At 40.2% G+C, this 25,689-nt stretch overlaps 1 non-coding gene across 1 annotated transcript; it reads left to right on the top strand.

Annotated features, from left to right (window-relative positions):
• The first annotated feature begins 21,763 nt into the window (after positions 1–21,763).
• LOC134361381 (U6 spliceosomal RNA) lies at positions 21,764–21,870 on the top strand. The gene has a single exon (XR_010021411.1). It is a non-coding gene; the product is annotated as a U6 spliceosomal RNA (small nuclear RNA).
• The last annotated feature ends 3,819 nt before the right edge of the window (positions 21,871–25,689 follow it).

Raw genomic sequence — 25,689 nt, 5'->3', positions numbered from 1 at the left:
ATGCCCCCCAGCACCCAGCACTGGGTCTGGTACAGTGCACATGTATTCCATAAGTGCCAGCCAGTGTCAAACAAAAAAACACATTATATGCATAAGAAGAAGACTTGGGGAGGAAAATTTTATTCACACACACACACTCATACACACACACACACACACACACACACACACACACTCATACACACACTGCCACGAAGAATGGAGAAACTCCAGCATGGCGGCTGCCTGGGCGGCTGTGCAACCGTGCGGGCTGTAGTTCTTGTTTAGTTCTAATGTGGGAGACCTCGGGCCATTCATTCAAGCTTTCTCCATCTGCCAAAAGAGCTGCTTATCTTGCAGGATTATTGAGCAAATCCGGTAGGTAAATGTGGATTGCAGATTTTTAAAATTATAAAATACTACATAAATTTATTATGTACTGCTTTTCCTCTACTCTTCAGAGGAACTTTGGCAATCTTAAGTTACACATACAATAATTTCATTACTTAGAAAAATTATAACAATAATTCCTTGCATTAGCATCATATTTAGACTCTTCAAAGTACTTTCATGTCCATTATCTCATTGGATTCTTGTTAATGAGATAGGAGAAGCAGGATTTACCATCTCCATTTTATAATTAGTGAAATGGAGACCCAGAAATTAGGGGATTTATCCAAGGTCATGTAGCTACTACACAGAGCTTCAGGGGAGGGACTCCAGGGTGTCTGTTTCCTAATTGGGTTCTGCTTTTGCAATATCAGACTTTTCTAAGGATTTCAACTCTGGAATGTTCTATCTCCCACACACCCGAGCATCTCACACACACACACACACACACACACACACACACACACGCACGCACACACTAGCCTCTGGGTAATCACACACCCTCAACTTCATAGAAAATTCCACCCAAGAAAACACATCCAGGGGGATATAGAGAGAAATACACCGTAGACTTTTCTGTGTGTGCCCAAGCTGTGGGGCAAAACATAACCCTTACTTTTATATATAAAACTAAACCTCTCATTCCAGGAGTCAATGGGGGAAAAAAATCAACAAAATTCTGCACTGAGATAATAAAAACATTTTTTGTTATCCCCTAAAGACAGTCTGTAAATGCTCTACATGTTAATTTATGGTCAATTAATTCATTTTTTTATATAATCTTCTCCAGTCAAGGTAGATTTAATTCCATTTTCATCTTGGGTACTTCTTTTCAGGGCTTGGTAATTTCTTTTCTATTTTTATCTATTCCACTTTTGCTTCCTGTCAATTTTTATATCAAAATCTGCCTCAGTTCCATTTGGCAAGATGCAGTAATAAAAATATTCCTCCTGCCTAATGTTTAAATTTGCCATTGCACTTTAAAATGGTTCTGTCTGTGCCAATGGCGAGACATCAGTTCTTCCACCTGGCACAGCTCCCAGACTTGCAGAAGGCAGGAGCATGATTTCTGTAATGGTTCTTCACCACTTTCTGAAATTATCTTTTTTTTCTATTCATTGAGCATGCATTGAGGACCTACTATAGACTAGACCCTGTGACAACTTGTATGGCAGGTGAAATAAGACAGTAACTGACTAAAAGCTGGTATTAATGGCAGCACAGGTGTTCCAAGGAGGAAGATGCCCCTGCTGTCATGCAGAGGCAGTGGGGAGGAGAACTGGGACAGATACTAGTCATCAGAAACCATGCACTTTTTCCCTTACCTAGAAGAAGAATGTAAACACAGCGTGTCACAGGTCGGGGCCATCTGCAGCCACTAGGCCATGGGACTCCAGCCATGGGGCACAGGGATGCTTGACTAGAAACCTGGCCCAATGGCGGGCCCTGTGGGGATGCAGAAGATGCTACTGCACCACTTGAGACCACAGACATGGGTGCAGACTTTCCATCTTCCCAGCTTTTCAGACCACCTCGCACACCACAGGAAGGTGATTTGAGCTCAGATTCTGGAGCCAAACTACCTGAGTTCAAACCCAACCTCTACCATTCACCTCCCATGTGCCATGGGGTGAGTTATTTAACCTCTGTAACTGAGTTCCCTCACCTGTAAAGTGTGTTCTTATGAGAAATCATTGAGTTAATCAATATGAATAATGCTTAGAACAGTGCCCGGTACATAGTAAGCACTCAATGTATTTATTATTATCTTGATCCCTGGTTTTGTTTGCAGAACCCACAGGTTCAGTGGCTCTGGGCCACCTTTTCTGGGATGCTCTTGTAGATGCTGTACAGTGGCACCAGGTGCAACAGGTAGGATAGAGCTGGGAATTTTAGCTGGTTCTGGACACAACTGCACCATTTTATAGCTGACTCCTATATTTGGCTTATCAGCTTCCCCGGTCACCAGGGCAGGCCCTTCTCTTCTCACATTGGGAATGGAAGCACAGAACAGGGTAATAGCCTCATAGAAAACACTCATGAGAAAGTCATAAGGTCAGAGTGGTGGTTTTAAAACAACTTACTCAAAATCATACAGCCGGCAAGAGCCAGAAGAGGAACTTGGACCCAGGCCTGTCCAGGTTTAAATATCCGCCCCCTCCATACTTTACCACGCTTCAAGGTGACATATATAGATATATACTTATATATATGTACCATATATGTGCATATTGTATATGTTATATGTAATATATATGTTATATCTATAACACACATATATTCCCACTCTCCAGGAATGGACTTAAAGTCCACTGTGCTCACATGTACTTGTACATAACGTGGGGGGGCCTGAGGAGGGTTCAGGGAGTCATACAGTCCCTTTGGCATCAGGTACAACAGAAAAAAGTTACCAAATATCTTACGATTTCCTGCTTTATCACCCTCTCATATACCACAGATGCCTCTCTCAGTCTTAGTTACCTGCATAAACAAACACATTCATTCATTCACTCCACAAATGATTTTTAGCAGCATGATGTGCCAGGTACTGGCACCATTTTAGACACTTGGTGTACAACAGTGAACAAAACAGGCTAAATCATCACATCAGGAGTTTCCGTCCTATTGGTGTGGATCAGGAGGAGTCAGACAATAAGCAAGTGAGCACACAAATGGGTAAATTATTCCAGACTATGATGGGTGCTATTAAGGAGATAAAATAGGGCTATGACACAGAGTCATTTTTCACTCAGCAACCAAAGTGGACTTCTGAAAATGAATATCTGATTATTTCACGTCCTGGCTTCAAACCCGTCCATTTCATTGTACTTGGAATAAAATCCAAACTCCCTTCCATGTCCTTCCAGGACCTACACGATCTGGCCTCCCTCCAACTTCCTCTCCTACCACTCTTTCCCTCCATCAGTCATCTCCAGCCATCCTGGACCTCTTTCTGTTCTCCAAAAAATAAAGCTCTGTCCTCTCTCCAGGCTTTGCACTTGCTCCCCCTTTCTAGAACATTCCCCCACCCCATCCCCTTATATGTCCCCAGCTCTTTAAATAGCTGATTCATTCTCATTTCTCTGCTAAAATGCCATCTCTTCAGAGAGTTATCATTGATTACTCTGCAACCATACCATTCATAGTCTGTTCTTTTTCTTTATAGCACTTACCATTATCTGAAAGTATCTGATTTATTTACATATTTCTTTATTGTCTCCCTCCCTGTTCGTGGATGCAGATTGTAAACTCCACAAAGGCAGGGACTGTGCCGCATCAAAAGCTCCAGCACCTAGAACAGAGCATGGCACATATTAAGTGCTTTATCAGTGTTGACTGAATGAGTAAAAGCTCATCTACACACAGCAGCTGAGAGAGAATGTTGACAATCGGCAAATGAGATATGCTCCAAAAGACTACCCTTTAGACATTAAAAATCTTCTATTTAATAAGCCCAGGAAAACAAATGTTAGGAAATGAAGAATATGTGAGAACACAAAACACAAATAGTGTATTTAGTCTTCAGACTCCGAAAGCTCTAAAAGTGGTGATAATTTGGAAAGCACCTATCGCAAGGTTTGTAAAGGGATGTTTGTAAATTGCTCCCCCATCCTTGAGACCTGCTGGTAATTGGCATTCTGGGCACCCAGATAACCATTGATACAGATGCCAAAATAAACACAAGCCAACATCAAAAGATAGGGATTGCCTTTCTAACATGATTTATTGACAGACATACCTTGGAGAAATTGCAGGTTTAGATCCAGACCACCACAATAAAGCAAATATCTCAATAAAGTGAGTCACACCAATTTTTTGGTTTCCCAGTGCATACAAAAATTATGTTTACACTACATTGTAGTCTGTTATGTGTTCAATAGCATTATGTCTAACAAAAAAAGTGCACACCTTAATTAAAAATTGCTAACGATCATTTGAGCCTTCAGCGAGTCTTAATCTCTTTGCTGATGGAGGGTCTTGTGTCAAAGTTGATGACTACTGACTGATCAGGTGGCAGCTGCTGAAGTCCAGCGTGTCCGTGGCAGTTTCTTAAAATAAGACAGCAGTGAAGTTTGCCATATCGGTTGACTCTTCCTTTCATGAAAGATTTCTCTGTAGCACACGATACAATTTTATAGCATTTTACCCACAGTAGAACTTCTTTTAAAATTGGAGTCAGTCCTCTCAAACCCTACCACTGCTTTAACTGAGTTGATGTAATATTCTAAATCCTTTGTTGTCATTTCAACAATGTTCACAGCATCTTCACCAGGAGTGGATTTCATCTGAAGAAACTGCTTTCTTGGCTCATCCATAAGAAGCAACTCTTCATTGGTTAAATTTATCATGAGATTGCAGCAGTTCAGCCACAGCTTCAGGCTCCACTCCTAATTCTAGATTCTTTTGCTAGTTCTACCTCATCTGCAGTTACTTCCTTTCTTAAAGTATTGACCCCTCAAAGTCATTCACGAGAGTTGGAATTGACTTCTTCCAAACTCCTGCTATATTTTTTACTTCCTCTAATGAATCATGAATGCTCTTATTGGTATCTAGAATGGTGGATCCTTTCCAGAAAGTTTTTAATTTACTTTTTCCAGATCCATCAGAGGAATCACTATCTATGGCAACTGTAGCCTTACAAACGTATTTCTTGAATAATAAGACTTGGAAGTTGAAATTAGTTTTTGATCCATGGGCTACAGAATGGATGTTGTGTTAGCAGGCATGAGAACAATATTAATCTCCTGCACATCTCCATCAGAGCTCTTGAGAAACCAGGTGCATTGTCAATGAGCAGTAAAATTTTGAAAAGAATGTTTTTTTTCTGAGCAGGAAGTCTCAAAATATTCAGTAAACCATGCTAACCAGATGTGCTGTCATGCAGGCTTTGTTGTTCCATTTACGGAGCACAGGCAGAGGAGATTTAGCATAATTTTTAAGGGTCCTAGGAATTTTTTGAATGGTAAATGACTTTAAGCTTCAACTTAGAGTCACCAGCTGCATTAGCCCCTAACAAGAGTCAGCCTGTCCTTCAAAGCTTTGAAGCCAGGCATTGACTTCTCCTCTCTAGCTATGAAAGTCCCAGATGGCATCTTCCTCCAATATAAGGCTGTTTCATCTACAATTGAAATTCTGTTGTTCAGTGTAGCCACCTTCATCAACGACCTTAGCTAGACCTTCTGGATAACTGGCTGCAGCTTCTACATCAGCACTTGCTGCTTCACCTTGACTTTTATGTTATGGAGACGGCTTCTTTCCTTAACCCTCGTGACCCAACCTCTGCTAGCTTCAAACTTTTCTTCTGCAACTTCCTCACCTCTCTCAGCCTTCACAGAACTGAAGAGTTAGGGCCTTGCTCTGGATGAGGCTTTGGTTTAAAGGAATGTTGTGGGTGATGTGATCTATCCAGACCACTCAAACTTCTCCATATCAGCAGTAAGGCTGTTTCGCTTTCTCACCATTCGTGTGTTCACTGGAGCAGCACATTTAACTTCCTTCAAGAACTTTTCCTTTGCATTCACAACTTGGCTAACTGTTTGGTGCAAGAGGCCTAGTTGCTGGCCTGTCTTGGCTTTCGACACGCCTTCCTCACTAGGCTTCATCATTTCTAGCTTTTGATTTAAAGTGAGAGACGTGAAACTCTTGCTTTCACTTGAACACTCAGAGGCCATCGTAGGGTTATTAATTGTCCTAATTTCACTCTTGTTGTGTCTCAGGGGATAGAGAGGCCTGAGGAGAGGGAGAGAGATGAGAGAACAGCTCATTGGTGGAACAGACAGAACACACAACATTCATTGACGAAGTTTACCATCTCATATGGGTGCAGTTTATGGCACCCCAAAACAATACAATAATAATGTCAAAAATCACTGATCACTGATCACCCTAACAGATACAATAATAATGAAAAAAATCTAAAATATTGCAGGAATTACCAAAATGTGACACAGAGACACAAAATGAGCACATGCTGTTGAAAAAATGGCTCCAACAGGCTTGTTTGACGTGGGTTCGCCACAAACCCTCAGCTTGTAAAACACACAGTATCTGCAAAGTGCAGTAAAGCTGAGCACAATAAAAAGAGGTGAGGCTGTACATATGATTTCTCTTCCAAGAAGGAAAGGTAAGTAAAATTATGTAATAGAACATTCAAGGGCATCTGTGGATTTTGAGAAGAGTCACAAAATTCCAGAGATGAAAGGATTTTTTTTAAAATGATGGTTTTTAGTAGCAGAGCACTTTGCTCAAACAAAGTCTTATGAAGAACATACTCATATAAGTGTGTGTAAGCGAGATGAAAGCAGAGCTCAGCTGGCTGAAGTCAGGGAGCTCGCTCACCCCACCCGGCCCCTCCCTGGGACCTAAGCACAGGAGCACAGGGTGAGAAATACTGCCCTGTCTAACCCTCTTATTTCACAGGCCATGAGAAGGAAAATGTCAGCCCATATCGCAAGGCCAAATAAGGAAATTTCTAAGCTGATACTCAAGCCTGGCCATACATCTTTTCAACTAAACCATAGCAACCTTTCCAAAGAATTGAATAGTGCACTTAGAGGGAGTGTTCTTGGCTGGGCTCACCAGGCTTCTTCTGGGTACAACTGCATCGTGTAGGAAACATTTGCCTTCTGCTGGTGGTCACACCGCAGTCTCTCCTGCATGGTTGGTCCTCCCCGCCAGCCCCATCCTGGGCCCCACAGTCTCCCTTTGCTTTTCTCTAACTACTCACATTTGTCCATGATGTCTGGGGCTAACGTTAGACTTTTTTTCTTGTTTCATTAAAAGAGTGCTGTACAAAACCACTCTGTGCCAAATAGCTTGCAGGATTCAATTGTTCCCTAAAAGCAGTGAGGATATGATCCAGAGTCTTGTAAAGCTGTGACAAAAGCAGACTAAGCTTAGCTGAAGGCACTTCTTTCTGCATGTTTCAACACCTTGCACCCGGTGGCACAGGAGGGACGCAATGTAGGAATCAGGGGAATCAGGGTAAAGTTGATGTCACGTGGCTGCCTCTTCAGTTCTCCCAGCAATGACTGGAGTACGTTACTCAACTGATCATCCCTTCCTTCATTCATCCAGTGTGTATGTGGGTGCTGACCAGCTCCTGTGCTAGGCTCTGAGGATACTTGATAAGATTGTAACTCACAGCACTTACAGGCTGATAACAAACCAGCAATTACAGAACAGAGTGGTGCCTCTGGAGGATGAGCAGAGAGAGTCGTTGTGGTAGACCTTTACTTTGGTGGTCCCCTAAAAGCTGTGCCTTTCACACTCACACTCGGGTATAGGTCCTACCCACACTGACTTTGGCCAGTGAGATAGGAGTAAACAGGATGCGTGCAGAGGATTGTAAGTTCTTGCACGTGAAGGTCTTTCCATCATGTAAAGAAGTCCAAGTAAGCCACACAGAGAAAGAGACATGGAGAGCTGTCCTCACCAAGGGTCCAGACATGTGACTGCAGCCTCCTTGAATGTTCTGACTCCATCCCCCACATGATCGCACCAGCACGAGTGACCCCCAGGAACCACCCAGCAAGTCCCACCCAACCCCATACTCAGGAACAAATACAGTCGTGGTTGTTTTAACTCAGTAAGTTTTGGGGTAGTTTGTTACATGGCAATAAAAACACAGTTGTGTACATTTTTAAAAGAGAACCTCTTTTTTAAAAATTAGTACCAGGTGGGGGTTTTACATTTTGATCAATTCATTTTTCCAACATCCTCTTTTTAAAATTATGTTTTCCAAGTGATTATTGATACGGCCTAATATTTAGTTTGTTGTATGCATGCACATTTACTCATATGAGGAAGGACAATCAGCAGACTGTTGTCAAAGAAAGAAGGCAAAAAACAGAATTCATAGGAGACAGGGGAGAGAAAAACCTGAAGACAGTCTGAGACAGCAAATCTTGTTTGCACATTTTCTAGATAAACTGATTAGTTCGTGTCTAGGAAAGAATTCAGTCTAGACAGTCTGATCTTAAGTAGGCTGATGAGGGGTTATCAAAGGAAAAAATGTAACTACTTATGGATCCTCCCCAAAGCCTCGAGAGCTTATCCAGAAGCTTCCATGACAGGCTCTCTCTGGGCACTGGCTGACGGTGTCCTTCCATCAAAACCTTCATCGCAGCTAAGCCAGATCTGCCTCATTTTCCTCTTCACAATTTTACATGCTGATTTTAACACATTGAGCCACTTTATTTTAACCTTTAAATTAATTCTTTCACATTTCTCAGTGTAAAATTAGATCATCTGTAAATGATTGTCTCCTCTTCCCTTTCATTAATATGTAATCACTGACAAACCCAACTCAGGCAGGATAAAAAGGAAAACTACCAAGCACTCAGAGCATGTGTCCCATTGGTACTGACACTTCCCAAGAGCCTTTCTACTCAGAGGTATTGGATCAGTGCAGCTGAGGCAGCTCCAATTTGGACCAAGCAGCGTCGGCAGATGGGTCATTTACAGTTAATTCTCATCATAAAAATTCTTCTGAAATCATCTGAATCCATGGGAAGCTCTGTCTTAGAATCTGGACAGTAACAATGCTTGCTTAGATATTCAGCAGATGGTTAATTCTTATCACAGTAGCACTCCAGTCACTCAGCTCTATGGGAGGCTGAGTTTATTTTCTGTAAAACCAAAGCAAAACAAGCACTATTTGGCTGCAAATGGTTATAATACGATCCAGCAAAATATAACTTTTTTTTGTTTGTTTTTCTAGGTTTTTTAAAAGGTAAATTTTATAGCTCTCTAAATGTAAAGATGTAATAAGATAGCTCATTTATTCTATTATCTCACTCTTCTTTCCATCTCTGACAGGTGTGTACACACACGAACGCACCCCACCATTACCATTACCACTGCAACACCACCCACCCTACACCATGTGCTGCACAGTCCTTGTATGCGAATCACATTTATACTATGCAAATGTTCACCCAAGGTTCTACCATGTAGCTCTAACTATTATCTGTTTAGCCTGGGAAATTTGCTGTGGTGCCAGGCTAACAGGTACAGTTTTCCATGGAATAGGCTAAAACTGCTTCCTCTATCTGAAGAAATTAAAATTTATTCCACAGGTCAGGGGTTAACTTTTGAGGGCAAGCCCTTTTCTTTTTCCAACCTTCAACACATATTTCTGCAAGTCAGGGGAGTATGAATTTTCTTTCCTTTGATCAGCTAAATGGATATCCTGCGGCAAGTTATTTGGGACAATAAAACAGGCAACCACTTGCCTATGTGATAAAATCAGAAATGCTAAGAAAGACCCTAACCTTTCCCAATACCTTAATAATTATCTTACATTTATACCGTTCAGTTTGCAAAAAGAAAGAAATTTTCTATTTTAAAGATTTGTGTAATTCTGAAACAATCCTTTGAGGATCCAGTATTAACCACTGTCATATTAAAGACCTGAAGGAAATAGACATGGAGTTGATGTTCTTACTGGGGAGGAGGGAGCAGAAAGTTGAAAGCTGGTGGGGCAGTACCGTGGGAACTTCAGGCACCTGGGAGCTGAGAGTATTAGACGTATTGGGGTGCAGAGAGAGAGGGAGGAAGGATGGCAAGTACAGAAAGAAGGAGCAATGATGACAGAAGGCAAATTTTGCCCCTCTTCAGTTCCCTGGCTCCTTATCTTTATCGTAGCAAATACCTTCTACTGAGCACTAGAGTGCCGGGCACGTGAAGCTCTCTACTTGTGTTATTAGCTCGTTGAGTCTTTACATTTCCTAGTAGGTTCAACACTGGCTTGAAGTGAAAGGGCAGCCAGGAAAATGTTCTACTTTATAGTGTCGTTTAAGGATAATGTGAGATAAAGAAGTGCTCTGCAATCTATAATGCATTATAGAGTATGTAAGGTAGTATTTATTTCTGCTGTTTTTCATCATTTTATTTCCCATCACTGTTTCCAATGTCCGTGGGAGAAGGTGATTTTCTATTCCCATAATTCTTATTCTCCGTTTTGCAGGCTGTGCGGGCTGCATAAAAGAGGCAATGGACAGATGAAATTGATTACCACCACGTAAAAAATTGGTCCCATGCCACTAAAAATAAAATTAACTACCATCGATGTCCAAGATGAACTTAACACATAGAAGGTGACAATAAAACTTGTTGATTGACTAAATGTCAAACTGAGTTGTTTTGTGTGCCTGTTAATAGGGACAGACTTCAGACTGTCTCACTCAACACCAACTCCAACCCTCTGCCAGGTTACCTTCCTATTCCATGGATATTGGTTGTAATTTTGGGGGTTTTTTTCTTTTTCTTTTTCTTTTTTTAATTTCTCTTTTGTCCCCTGCATTTTCACTCTACTCTTTGGGTCCACCCACCCTGCAACCCTCCTACTATTAGAAGGCTCCTTCAAATGTGTTGGGGTCCTTGTTTGGCTGTTCACATTTCAGAGTAATATAATTGAAAAGCTGGTTTGGAGCTCTATGTATGTGGAAAAAGCCCTGTGTATTGCTGGAGTTTGCTTTAGGTTACCAAGTGGGAAATCATCTTTTATGTGGGGAGTCTTCCACTAGAGTGTTTAAGTCTTTTCCTAAGAGCCACTCAGTTTCCTCCAGAAGAAACTCCAGTCTCCAGCCTGGTGTAGATACCTAGTGGACGGCACTGAGTGTGTAAGTGTTAAGGGGTGGATAGGGAGAGAGTGGAGTTTGACTCTTCCATGCCCAGACTGTCAACTAGTCCCCTGTTTTCAGCTCTAGACTTTATTCCTGCCCCCCACTATATCTGACATCTCCAATTCAGCATTTTCCTCAGGTGTGGGGTAAATCAGCTCCAGTGTTGTCTACATTCCCCTTTATGAATGTTCTGAATATGGCTTCCTCAACCCATTTCACATTCGCCATTCACTTAACATCTTTCAGAATTTTGTTTAAATAGTTCTACTGAACCTAAATCACATTCTCTGAGTTGTGGGTTTAACATATTATGTTTCTTCTTTACTTCACTTTAGGGGTCTCTTGGAAGGAAGAGGAGATAAGTGCATATTCAATCCACCACCTTTAATCAGAGGACTTTTAAATACGAATTTAGATTTGTGTGGGCCATGAAAGGTGATCCGCTCTTGTGTGTTTAAGGGTGAGGGGCAGCACAGAAGGAGTTTCTCATTAAGGAATTATTAGTATGCTAAGATGACCATTCATGGATTCAAAGCAGGGAGCAGAGGGGTTGAGGGGCCTGACTCCAGAGATTTCTCACTGGTGGGGAATGAGTTTACCCCTGCACCATGTGGGAGCCTGCCAGGATCTAGGCACAGACCCTGAGGTTATGCTCAGGGCCCGGGAGTCCCAAGAAACATTCCTGAACATTAGGTAAAGGATTGTTAACATCCTTGTCTAGACCTATTCTGTTTTGGGAACATTAAAGAGGGAATTCTATTGGCACTTGGAATGCATAGTTATGGGAAAGAAACAGCATTGAAGAATGATTTTGGGGAAGGTGTGAGAAGCCCCAAAGAGGACTGGAGAATGTGTTCCTGTTGGTGGTAACCAAAAACCACCAGGATGGAGTTGATGGACTCTAGAAATCAATTGGTGAGGGAAATCCTAGGAGAAAGATTGGTCTCACCATTCTAGGAGTACAGATGTTCCTCAATTTAGGATGAGATTACATCCCAATAAACCCATCATAAATTGAAAATATCATTAAGTGGAAAGTGTGTTTTTGGCTTACTATATTTTCAATTTACTATGGGCTTATCTGGATATGACCCCATTGTAAGTCGAGGAGCGTACTGAACACATATCACTCTCCCACCATCCTAAAGTTGAAAAATTGTAAGCCAAAGCACTGTAAGCCGAGGACTGTATTTTTTTTTAATTGTTATGGTTCCAATAATTAAATACGATCTTATGTTACACCTCAAACAGTTGGTATGAAATGTATTTATTGGAAATATTAAAATCTATGTTTTTAGTTTATAACAGATAACATATTTTTTTCTCAATGCACTAGTTTATATTTAGCTTGAAGGACATTCTTGAACCATCTTTCAGTAGGAATTTCTAAGTTAAAAGGGAAGAGAGAGATTGCTTAGGTTGAGAGGATTCTGTTTGGAAGGATTTGCTTTGCCCTCCTGGTGACACGCAGGTGTTGGTTAGCACTGCACAGGGCATGAGATAGTGATGCCCTCCCCGTGGTAGTGGGTGAGAAGGTGCCAGTGCCACTAGTCCCTGACCTCTCCCTTAGAGGAATTGCAAATGAAAACTGAGGGGGTGGAGTAGCTATGGAAACAACATGCATTAGAACAAAATGAGTGGCATTTCTTTTTCTCTTTCCATCTGTGACAAAAGTTCTGTGTCCTGGTTTTTACCTTCACTTAGAGCAAATTATGGGAAAAAGAACATCATGAAGACTTGCTATTGCCACAGTAGCATTTCTTGTTTCCATGTTTCTGTGGATTCATTTTAAAGCCATTTGATAGAATTAATCATATAAGTCAGTCCCATTTTCCCTGTGAATGTTTACCTTTGTGCAGATGATTTTGTAGAGAGGAGTTTCTGCAAGAAAGAGGAGCTTCTCTTTCAACTCCATGGATGTCAGAGAGAGTCACTTTCAAAATAAGGAGGCTCTGGTCTGGAAAGACAAAATCACTTTCTCAAAGGCCTCTTGGTCTGCACCCAGGTGTGAGTCCTCAGTACCACATTTATCTCCATGGCACAACGTTTGAGATCGTCATGAAGCTTCCTGACCTCAATCTGTTTCCTTTTTTATACTCTTTTGGCCTTGATTGGAAATTCACATTTTATGAGTTCTTGACATTTATAACCCCATTTACACTTGCCCCATTTGAGCAGAAACTTCTTGCCTTTTGTTCTTTTGTAGACAACATATTAGCTCTTGGACTCCAAGTTTACAAATGGCATAATTTTTGTTTGGCTCCAGGCAACGGTAGTTCTACTTTGTGTCTGAGCCTCCCATCATCAGCTGTCACTCTGTACCCACTTGTTCTATTAAAGGAAGGTGCACAATTGATCCAGGGTAAAGAATCCTGCTCCAGCAGCAAATGAACCATCCAAAATTGTGTCCACCGGAAAGAAAAAACTCATGCAGCATATTCATCTTGGTAATTATTATGCACTGCCATAAAGAGAGATTGTTATTAATTTACTGTACCCAGAGATGTCCTCAATCCATTCCAAAGACTACGGTCCTAATCATCATAGGTATCAATACACTCGCTCTGTCTCACTCGGCTTTACCTTCTACATCAGAGCATGTCCTGCTCTATTCACACTTTCTTCTGTCAATAGTCCTGGCAGGGATGGAAGGACCTTGGTCAATATGAGTAGAGTCTGTAAGATTCTTGTGGATGATGCAAAACGAGCTCGTGAGGCAGAGGGAAGAGCTTCCTCCTGTAACACACAGACCCAGGCAGCCGGCATCTCACTCATCTAAAAACGAAAACAAAAACAAGAAGAGGCTACTGTACTTGGTTTCACTATCTTTGCATCTCATGCAGCTGAGAACTGAGGTTGTACTGCACAACAAACATGATGATTTTAGTTCTGAGTAGGTGATCAAAGAAACAGGAAACCAGCTTCGTTCGAGGAACATTTTGAAATATGTTTTTATGCTTTGGAAAAGTTTTTAATATATCAGGTGAGGTATTTAGAAATAAAAATTATTATAATTTGTACCAATATTGGCCTGAAAGAACGTTCTATATTTAATTTGTGTTCTCAGGTAAGGCTGTGGCACCTATATAGGACTACAAGTAACAATTTACAGAATGAATTAATAATTGGATCCTGCTGTGCTCTGAATGTTTGTGTTCTTCCCAAAATTCATATGTTGAAATCCTAACCCCCAAGGTGATGGTGTGGGAAGGAGAGGCCTTCATGAATGGGATTAGAGCCCTTATGAAACAGACCTCAGAGAGAACCCTCACCCCTTCCACCATGAAAGAACACAGCAAGAAGGTGCCATCTATGAACTGAAAAGTGAGCCCTCTCCACTGAATCTGTCTTGATCTTGGACTTCACAGCCTTCAGAACTGTAAGAAATAAATTTCTGTTGTTTATAAGCTACCCAGTTTATAGTATTTTGTTATAGCAGCCTTAACAGACTAAGACAGATCCCTTGATCTTATATTCAGAAGCAGCAGGGGCAGCAGCCAAGACTACAGATGGAAGTCAAATATATGTGGACTTCATCTGAGCTTAAACATGCACTAGCTGATTGACACTGGACAAGTTACCTAACCATTCTAACTCCCAACTTAATAATGAATGAAGATGATAATAATACCTATTTCTCTGGGGTATTTTACAAGGGGTCTTCAAAAAGTTCTTGGAAAGATTTGCATTATCTTTTAATTCTATTTTTCTATGAACTTTTTGAAGTACCCTCATGTACATCAGTGCCTGGTACGTGGTAAGCGCTCAATGGTGGCTGTCATTTTGCTCTAGGATATTACTGAACTATATAAAACCTTATCTTTCTCACAGACTCTAGGCAGTCAAATGCCCTCTGCAATGTTACTGCAAATTCCCAGGGGATGTACATCTTCCTGCTTATTTTTCAGACAGAGGACATCTTCCTTAACTCCTTTGAAGATAATGTATTTCAAAATAAAGAACCCGAAAGATCTAATTGCTACTAAATACAGAATATTGGATCTTCCCTAATATTGAACTTAAATTTGACACTGTGCATTTTAAAACCTACTTTTAAAATTCCCATACTATACTCAACTGTTAAAATTTTCAGGTCTCTGTTTTGTGGGGCATTAAAAGAAAAATGAAGAAAATGAAGGCGTGTTCTCTAGTGTGTACACTGGTTTTAGGGTTTTCTAAGGGCAATGCTCCAAAATGTGCTCCCTGTGTCATGAGAGCTTGCAAGCCAGCTGGAGACCCAGACACATCAGAGACAACATCTGAAGGTGGCTTGGTGGGGTGACAGGGGAGGCAGCTGTGGCAGAGCATGGGAAGAGGATGTGGTAAAGCACCTGAACGTCTGCTAGAGAGCTATCTAGTCCTGCAAATGGTAATTCATTTTGTCATAATGTTGTGCTATTCCTCCTCTTTTCCAGCTCTGCCAGACCATTTGAACAGTAACAGTAAGAGAAATGCAATGACAGTCACACTGCATCCCCAGCCATTTCCCAAGAAGGTGACAGGTATTCACTGTGCTCCTCCTGCTGATGAGGGGTTCCACGGTGTCAACTCCTCAGAGGATCCTGGGATGCCGGCATGTTCTGACTGCTTTAGTTATCTGCCAGGATTTGGGTGTTTTACACAGTGGAAGGTTAGAGGGCACGGAGCTGTGGTTTTCGGAGCTGGACTCGCCATTTTAGGGCTCAGGAGTGTCGTGCCCTAAGATCAAAAGCTCATTGAGGATAAGCACCTGCCCCACATTTTAAACTTCTTTTTATCCCTAACAAGACCTGTCTCAGTGTCCTGCGCCTACTAGGTGCTCGCTGTATTTACTATTGACTCCATTTACTAAAATATCTCACGTATTCTTAATTACTTCATTTCACAAGGTCTTCACACCGTCTGTGGAACTGTCTCCATCCTGAGCCCCGTCTCATCCATAAGTAAGCTCTGACTGTACGTCCTTCTGACACTAAGGAGAACGTGCCCACCACTTGTGAAATGCTGCTCTCTCAGTGGAATGAGTATGCCGTGTTATTACATGGAGCTGTGCTGGTTTTATTTTCATCGCCCTCTGTTTTCAAACTGTGCCCTTTGGGGGCATGAGAGAATAAAAATGGGCTCAGTGCTGAACCACTTGACTCTTAAAGACAGTTCCCACTAATAGAGATCTTGCCAAAGATTTGAGTTTATTGCACAGAAGGACTCAAGGGGATTTATCTTCCTCAATATCTGTCTGAGTGGGTGGTAGTGGGGAGAGGTACCTATATTTAAGTTTTCTTGGTCTTCCAATTAGTAAGTCACAAGTTAGATGGTCCCTGCCTTTTGCAATGCTGACTTAGAGTGATGTTGCATAGTCAAGGGCAAAACCCAAAGAGCTAGGATGGACCTAAGGGTCTCTGGTGTTCCTATAATGCCGACAGCTGTGAGGTTTCTTTTGGGGTCAACGTCCAGCTCAAGACCCATCTATATATTCTTTTTTTATTTATTTTTTTCATTGTACATGTTTATGGGGTACAGTTTATTGTTCCATGCATATATTGTGTAATGATACAATGAAAATAGTTAACATATCTATCACCTAAACATTTTTCATTTCTTTGTGATTATAACAATCAAGATCCTCTTTTCTGGCTACCTTGAAATATACAAGATGATATTATTAGCTATTGTCACCCCAGGGCACCAGAACTTATTCTTCCTATCTAACTGTAACTTTATGACTTTGTACCAGTCTACCAACCTTTTCACCCCCTCCTACCTCCCCATATATATTTCTAATGGAAATTTTTCTTTCTTTCCTTTCTTTTCCTCACCTTCTTCCCTTCCTTCACTAAGCTGGGCACTGGGTGTTAGTGATACTAAAAGAAATCAGGTATCATCTCTCCCTTCAGAGCCTGGCTCAGTCAAAGATTTAGACACACAAACAAAAAAAGGACACATTGGTATATGCACCATGAACTAAGAGAGCACAAATGAGAGACCCAATCTATTTTGAAAGGAGTGGGTAGAGGGAGGACTGCCTAGATATGAGACATTTGAGCTGGACCCTCAAGGATGACAAGTCTTGATGATTTCAGCTCCCAAATATGTCTCTAATCTCTCTGCTTATATCTCTGCTGCTAGACCATCAACACAGCTGACGTGTGTCCAGCCTGCACTACAGCAAAAGCCTCCAGCTCTGTGACCGTATGGCTAACTGAAGCACGCTGGTTGCTCCCATCAGGTTCTCACTCTGAGAAAGGTTGAGTCAGGATTATGAAGTGATTGTGAATAAGAACTCTTGGTCTGGGTGCTGCCACACAGAGAAGCCAGACAGAGATGGGAGAGGTGACAGGCAAAAAGCCCTGTAAAGCACAAAACAAAAATTCTTAACAGAATGGGTGTGTCATAGTATGGCGTTCTGTCAAATACTGTGACTCCTTCTTCATGAAATAGCTTCTGGACAGGCGTCTGGTGGCCTTCTCTCGTGCCCCCAGGGCAGGGAGGAGCAAATAGGATGGAGATGTCCAAAGGAGAATAGAAAGATGGAGGAAGAAGAAGAGAAGAGAACAAAACACGTGGAGCAAAGAGTAGAAAAGGTACTTGCTCTCTAAAACATGTAACCCCACAGACATGTTCCTCAGCTGGTAGAGAATTTAGAAATGGTAGAAATTTTAGTTCTTTGTGATGTATCAAAAAGCTTTACACATTAGCTTTTCATAGTGCCTAAAACAACCACTTTTTAAAAAGACATTTATTTGTTATTTTAAGAATAGTTCTATTCTTTTATTTACCCCTAGGAGGGGTAAATCATGGAAACTAATTTTTGCAGACATTTAGAGATAGCTAATTATGTACCACACCTTGAAATGAAAAAAAGATTGTGTGTGTGTGTGTGTGTGTGTGTGTGTGTGTGTGTGTGTGTGTGTTGATGAGGGGAAGAGGAGCTCCAAAGGATGGAGACAAACACCATAGAGGAAGTTGTAAAGTGGAAGAATGGCAAAACTAAGGTGCAACATCTTCTCAATTGGGAGCCCTGGAGTGCAGAGGGACAGCTGACTCCGTCACCCAGGCTACCAACATTTTCATCTGGACCTCATCAGTGACCTTCTATATGTTATTATTACATCCACTCTTGCGCCCTCTAAATCACTCTCTGTACAACAAGACAGAGCTTCAAAGTATACAGAAAAAACTGTTAGAATTGAATGGAGAAATAGATATATGTGCAATTATAGTTGAAGACTTCAGCAGCCTTCTCGCAACAGTTAATAGAACAAGTAGACAGAAAATTAGCAAGGATATAGAACAACCTAACACCACCAACAACCAACAGAAACAAACTGGCATTTATCGAATACTCCAGCCAACAACAGAAGAATACACATTCTTTTCAAGTGCCCATAGGAGATATGTATGTGTGAACATAGATATATATGAATAGGCCATATCCTGGCTGATAAAATAAACCTCAATAAATATAAATGAATTAAAATCTTACAGAGGATGCTCTTTGACCACAATGATTTTAAAATGGAAATCAATAACAGAAAGATAACAGGAAAATCTCCAAACACTTGAAAACTAAATAGCACACTTCTAAATAACCCATGCGTTTTAGTCCGTTTTGTGTTGCTATAACAGAAATACCTGAGACTGGGTAATTTATAAAGGAAAGAGGTTTATTTGGCTCACAGTTCTGGGACAGCTGCATCTGGCACGGGCCTCAGGCTGCTGCTTCTCATGGTGGAAAGTGGCAGGCAGCCAGTGGGTACAAGCAGATCACATGGCGAGAGGAAGCAAGAGAGAGAGAGGAGGTGCCAGGGTCTTTTTGAGCAACGAGCTCTCGCAGGAACTAATAGAGCAAGAACTCACTCATTTATCCCCCCACCCCAGGGAGAGCAATAATCCATTCACAAGGGATGCGCCCCCATGACTCAATCAGTTTCCAACACTGCCACATTGGGGATCAAATTTCCACATGAGTTTTGGAGGGGACAACACATCCAAACTCCATCACCATGGTAATCTTCAAGAAAATTTTTAAAATACAGTGAACTGAACAAAAATGAAGATGCAGCATATCAAAATTTGTGGTATGCAGCTAAAACAGTGATGAGGGGAAATTTTATAGCACAAAATAAAATAAGGCAAAAGTCTCAAATCAATAATTTAAGCTCTCTCCTCAAAAAACTCAAAAAAGAAAAGAAAAAGAAACCCAAAGCAAACCAAAGAAGAAAATAATAAAGATAAGGTCAGAAATCAATGAAGCTGAAAACAAGAAAATAGAGAAATTCAGTGAAACAAAAACCTAGTTCTTTGAAAAGATCAATGATATTGACAAACCTTTATCAAGACTGACCAAAAAACAATGGAAGACACAAATTACAAATATTGGGAATAAAACAGGATATTATAATAGGCCCTGCAGACATCAAAAGGATAAGAGAATACTATGAATAAATCGACACACATGAATCTGACAACTGAGATGATATAGACCAAGATTAATGGAACTTAGATGATATTAACAATTCCTTTAAAAACACAAAAAATATAGACCAATTCCTTTAGAAAAGCCATAGTCCTGCTCCCATGGCTCCACCAGGCATGGCACTGATGGGGTTTCTCTCTACAACGCATGCAATGTGAAATAGATTATTTGGATAGTCTATCACCATTAAAGAAATTTAATTAGTAATTTAAAAACTCCACAAAAAAGCTCCAGGTCCAGGTGGTTTTATTGAAGAATTCTACCTAATATTTAAAGAATAATTAACACCAATTCTACACAATCTGTTGCAGAAAATAGAAGGGGACACATCCCAATTCACTGTATGAAACTAGTATTACCCTGATACCAAAACCAAATAAAGACAGTACAAAAAGAAAAAAAAAAAAAAAAAGAAAGAAATAGAAAACTACAGACCAATACCTGCTTAATAAGTATAGATGCAAAACTTCTTACCAAATATTGGCAAGTAGAACTCAGCAATATATTAAAAAAATTACATACATGTCTGTATTAGTCCATTTCTGTTGCTTATAACAAAATACCCGAAACTGGGTGATTTATAAGGAAAATAAAATTTATTGTTTACAATTTCAGAGGCTAAGAAGCCCAAAGTCCATCTACTGGTGGTGACAGTGACCCAGGGGTCTCACATTGCAAGACAGATAAGCCTTCATGACCACTACCATTTTTAATCCATTCACTATAGCATGGTCCTATAATCTAATCACCTCTTCAAGGCCCTGCCTTTCAATTACCATAATAGGATTTCCCACCCTCAACAGCCATAGTGGGGGCCAAGTTTCTAATACATAAAACTTGCAGGACACAATTCAAGCTTCAGGAAGTTTTGGGGGGACACAATTCAATCCACTACAATGTCCAAGTGGAGTTTATACCAGGGAATGGTTCAATATTAAAAAATCAACCAATGTGACTCACCATATTAACAGGCTAAAGAAGAAAAATCACATAATTTTATCAGTAGATACAGAAAATGCATTTGAAAAAAATCAACAGCCATTCATGATAAAAAAAATCTTTCAAAAAGCTAGGAATAGAGGGCAACTTCCTCAATTTAATAAAGAAAATCTATTTAAAAAATCCTCTTGTAGCTACCATTATACTTAATAGTAAAAGAATGAATGCTTTCCTCCTAAGATCACAGATAAGGCAAGAAAGTCCACTCTCATCACTACTATTTATTGTAGTGTTGGAAGTTCTGACCAGTTCAGTAAAGCAAGAAAAGGAAATAAAATGCATACATATTAAAACAGAAGAAATAAAACTGCCATTAGTTGCAGCTAACATCATTGTCTACATAGAAAATCCCTAGGAATCTACAAAAATACTCCTAGGACTAGTAAGTTCAGAAAAGTCACAAGATACAAGATCAATATGCAAAAATCAATTGCATTTCTATACTAGCAACGAATACCTGGAAACTGAAAATAAAAAAATTAAACTATTATAATTGCTCAAAAAAGTGTAATATTTAGGTGTAAATCTACAATATAGGACTTATATACTGAAAACTATGCAACACTCAAAAGAAATCAAAGAGGATCAAGACAAAAACAGAGACATTCTGAGTTTCTGGATTGGAAGTCGCAATATAGTAAAGATGTCTATTGTTCCAAGATGATATATATACAGTTAAATAGTATCCCTATCAAAATCCCAGTGAGATTTTTTGTAGATTTGGGCAAGATTATTCTAAATCTAGATGGAAAGGCATAGGAACTAGAATAGTTAAAACAACTCTAACAGAGAAGAAGAAAGTGAAAGAAATCAATTTACCTGATTTCAAGGCTTGTTATATAGCTATAGTCATCAAGACTGTGTGATTGGCAGAGAGACGGACACAAAGATTAATGGAACATAACAGAGAACAAAGAAATTGCTACATATAAGTATGACTAACTGATATTTGACAAAAGTACAAAAGCAATTTGGTGGAAGAAGTATAGCATTTCCAACAAATGTACAGGAGCAATTTTGTATCCCTAGGAAAAAACATAAATAATTAACTCAAAAGGTTTAAGTGTAAAATTATAAAAATTTTACAATACAGGAGAAAATCTTTGGGACTTAAGGTTCAATGAAGAATTCTTCAACATGGCACCACAAAAGAAAATATCAATAAATTATAAAAATTAAAAAACTTTTCCCCTACCAAAGACCCTGATGAAAAGACAAGCTACAGAATGGGAGAAAATATACGCAAACCAAATATTTGACAAATATAGAATATGTAAAATGAAAAACTCTCACAAGTCAACAAACAATCTATGTGCTTGCTTTGGCAGCACATATACTAAAATTGAGATGATGCAAAGAAGATTATCATGGCCCCTGCACAAGCATGACATGCAAATTCATGAGGGATTCATGAGTATTTTGGGGGAACCAACCCAAATGTCCATCAGCAGATAACTGGATAAAGAAAATGTGTTATATATATGCAATGGAATACTACTCAGTCATAAAAAAAGAATGAAATTCTGCCATTTGCAGCAACATGGATGAGCTTGGTGAAAATTATGTTAAGTGAAATAACCCAGGCACAGAGAGAGAAATAATACATGTTCTCAGTCATATTTGGAAACTAAAAAAGTTGATATTGTAGAAGTAGAGTAGAATAGTGGTCACTAGAGGTTAGTAAGGAGGAGAGGGGAGAGGGTGGCGAATGAATACAAAATTGCTGAGAGATAGGAAAAAAGAGATCTAGTGTTCTGTAGCAATATAGGGAGACTACAGCTTACAAGTTACTGCATAACTCTAAGTAGTTAGTAGAGAGGATGTTAAATGTTCCCAACACAAAGAGGCAACAAATTTTTGAGGTGATAGATATGTTAAACCCCCTGATATGATCATTGCATACAGTATAAAAGTACCCCAATATCATATTGTACTCCATAAATATATACAATTATCATGGATCAATTAAGAAAAAATAAATTAAAAAGAAAAAAATTTCAGAGACAGGAGTAGATGAGAGGTTACCAGAAATGGGGGGTGGGGGTTGGAGGGAAGGAATAATGAGAAGTTATTGCTTAATGGGTACAGAGTCTACATTTAGGATGATGAAAAAGTTTTGAAACATCGTGAATGTAATTAATTCCACGCAATTGGATGTTTAAAAATGCTTAAAATGTAGTATAGTTTGAAGTCAGATAGTGTTATGTTTCCAGCTTTTTTTTTTTTTCTTGTTCAGGATTGTTTTGGGGTCATTTTGTTATTCCGTATGAAGGCTAGGATTTTTTCCTTTTCTATGAAGAATGTCATTTATATTTTGATGGAGATTGCATTGAATCTGTAGACCCCTTTGGGTAGTATGGACATTTTCACAGTGTTAATTCTTCCAGTCCAAGAGTCTGCAATATCCTTCCATCTTCTTGTGTCCTCTTTAATTTCTCTCAACAGTGATTTGTAGTTCTCATCATAGAGATCATTTTCATCCTTGGTTAACTTTACTCTTAGGGATTTTATTTTTTTTTGGTGACTATTTTAAGTGGGCTAGCTTTTTTGATTTCTTTTTCTGCTAGTTCATTGTTGGAATAAAAAAATGCTACCGATTTTTTCGTGTTGATTTTGTATACTGCAACTTTGCTGAAATCATTTATCGACTCTAAGAGTTGTTTACTAGAGTCTTTAGGCTGTTCTATATATAGGAGCTTGTCATCTGCAAACAGAGACAATTTGACTAAGTCTTTTCCAATCTGGATGCCCTTTATTTCTTTCTCTTCCCTGATTAATCTGGCTAGTACTTCCAATACTATGTTGAATACGAGTAGCCAGAGTGGGCATCCTTGTCTCGTTCCTGTTCTTAAGGGAAAAACTTTCAACTTTTCCCCATTCAGGATGATATTGGCAGTGAGTTTGTCATATATGGCTTAAATTGTGTTGAGATACTTTCCTTTTACACCTAATTTGTTGAAAGTCTTTATCATGAAGGGATGTTAAATCAGTGTCTACTATTGAGATAATCATATGGTTTTTGTCCTTGATTTTGTTGATGTGGTGCATCACATAAGTTGGAACCAGCCTCAATGCCCATCATCAGATGAGTGGATAAGGAAAACATGGTGTATTTACATAATGGAATACTACTCTGCTATACAAAAGAGTGAAATTCTGCCATTTGCAGAAACATGGATGAACTTAGAGAAAATTATGTTAAGTGAAATTAGCCAGGCACAGAAAAAGAAATATTGCATGTTCTCACTTATATGTGGGAGCTAATAAAAATAAATAAATAAACAAACAGAAGGAAAGAAAAAGACACAACAATCACAATAATTCTTTGAACTTGTTAAGAGAGATGAACAGAACTGAGGTTGCCAGGGGTGGGAAAGGGAGGGAGGAGAGGCCATGAAAATTAATCACATTGTATAATGACAAATATAAAAAAAAATGCTTAAAATGGAAATTCTTACACTAAACAAATATCTCTACAGTGGATTGAATTATGTCCCCCCAAAACTCACTGAGGCTTGAATTGTCTCCTAAGTTTTATGTATTAGAAACTTAGCACCCACTGTGACTGTTAAGAGGGTGGGAAATCCTATTATGGTAATTGAAAGGTGGAGCCTTGAAGAGGTGATTGGATTGTAGGACCATGCTATACTGAATGGATTAAAAATGGTGGTCAGGGGTGTGGTTATGAGGGCTTTAAAAGGAGAGGAGAGTCTGTCTTTCTCTCTCTTTGCTCTCTCTTGCTTTCTCTAACCATGTGATCTGCTTATACCTGCCAGCTGCCTGCTGCCTTCTGCCATGAGTAGAAGCAGCCTGAGGCCTGCACCAGAAGCAGCTGTCTCAGAATTGTGAGCCAAATAGGCCTCTGTTCTTTATAAATTACCCAGTTTCAAGTATTCTGTTAGAGCAACACAAAACGAACTAATACAGAAGATTGGTACCAGACAAGTGGGGTGTTGCTTATAACAAGTACTTCAAAATGTGGATGCGGCTTTGGAACCAGGTATTAGGCAAAGGTTGGAGGAGTTTGGAGGACTTGGAAGAAGACAAAAAGACAAAAGAACATTTGGAATGTCTTAGAGACTAGTTACATGGTGGCAAGCAGAATGTTGATAGAAATATGGACTGTAAAGGCCATTCTAAGGAGGTCTCAGATAGAAATAAGAAGGAGATTTTCAGAAACTGGGGCAAAGATCATCCTTGCCAAGAACTGGAAAAGAACTTGGCTGAATTGTGTCCATGCCCTAGGACTTTACGTAAGTTGAAACTTAAGAATTGTGAACCAGAGCATTTGGCAGAAGAAATTTCTAAGTAGCAAAGCATTAAGGAAGCTGCATGGCTACTTGCAACAGCCTACGCTGAGTTATGGTGGCAAAAGCATGGCAGAAAACCAGAATTTAAAAGGGAAGCAGAGAGTAAAGATTTGGAAAATTTGCAGCCTAGCCATGTGGTAGAGAAGCAGAGAGCATGCAATGGTGCAGCCCAGTGACACAGCTAAGAAGACTAGTGCAAAAGAAAAGGATTATCAAGAGAAGGAGAAAGATGCCCCAAAGGCATTGCAGAAGCCTCTGGGGCCAACCCTTCCATTTCAGGCCCAAAGACCTAGGAAGACAAAATGGTCTTGGGGAACAGGCTTGAGGAGCCCTCCATGGGCTCATTGCCCAGGACCACCTCTGGAAGCCACATCGAGCACCAGCACCCCAGCTGCTTCTGAATGCTCCAGCTGTGGGTAAATTGGCCCCAGGTGTGGCTGGACGTGCAGCCTTGAAAACTACAAGCTGGAAGCCTTGGCAGCATCCACATGGTGTTAGGTCTGCAGGTTTGCAGAATGCTAGAGCTGTATCAGCTTGGGAGCCTCGCACCCAGATTTCAAAGGATGTCTAGGGGCCCAGGAAGAGATCTGTTGCAGGCACAGAGTCATTGCAGACAGCCTTCACTAGAGCAATGCTGAGCAGAAAAGTGGGGTCAGAGTTGCAGCAGAGAAACGCCAACAGCGCCATGCCTAGTGGAGCCATGAGAGTGGGACTGCCACAGAGACCCCAGACCTATGGAGCTACCAGAGTGGAACGCCAGTCTGTGAGAGCTGAAGTGTGGCCTGAGACCAGGAAAGCAATACGAGTGGAGCTGCCTGAGGCCTTGGTAATCCAACCCTCACACCAGCATGCAGAGGACATCGAACATACAGACAAGGTACCTGATTCACCAGCTTTGAGATTTAATGCCTGCCCTGCTGGGTTTCGG

This window comes from Cynocephalus volans, chromosome 12 (genome assembly GCF_027409185.1).
Source record: "Cynocephalus volans isolate mCynVol1 chromosome 12, mCynVol1.pri, whole genome shotgun sequence".
Taxonomy (NCBI): Eukaryota; Metazoa; Chordata; class Mammalia; order Dermoptera; family Cynocephalidae; genus Cynocephalus; species Cynocephalus volans.
Note: the sequence above shows the minus strand (reverse complement) of the source record. Positions and strands in the feature narration are given on the sequence as shown.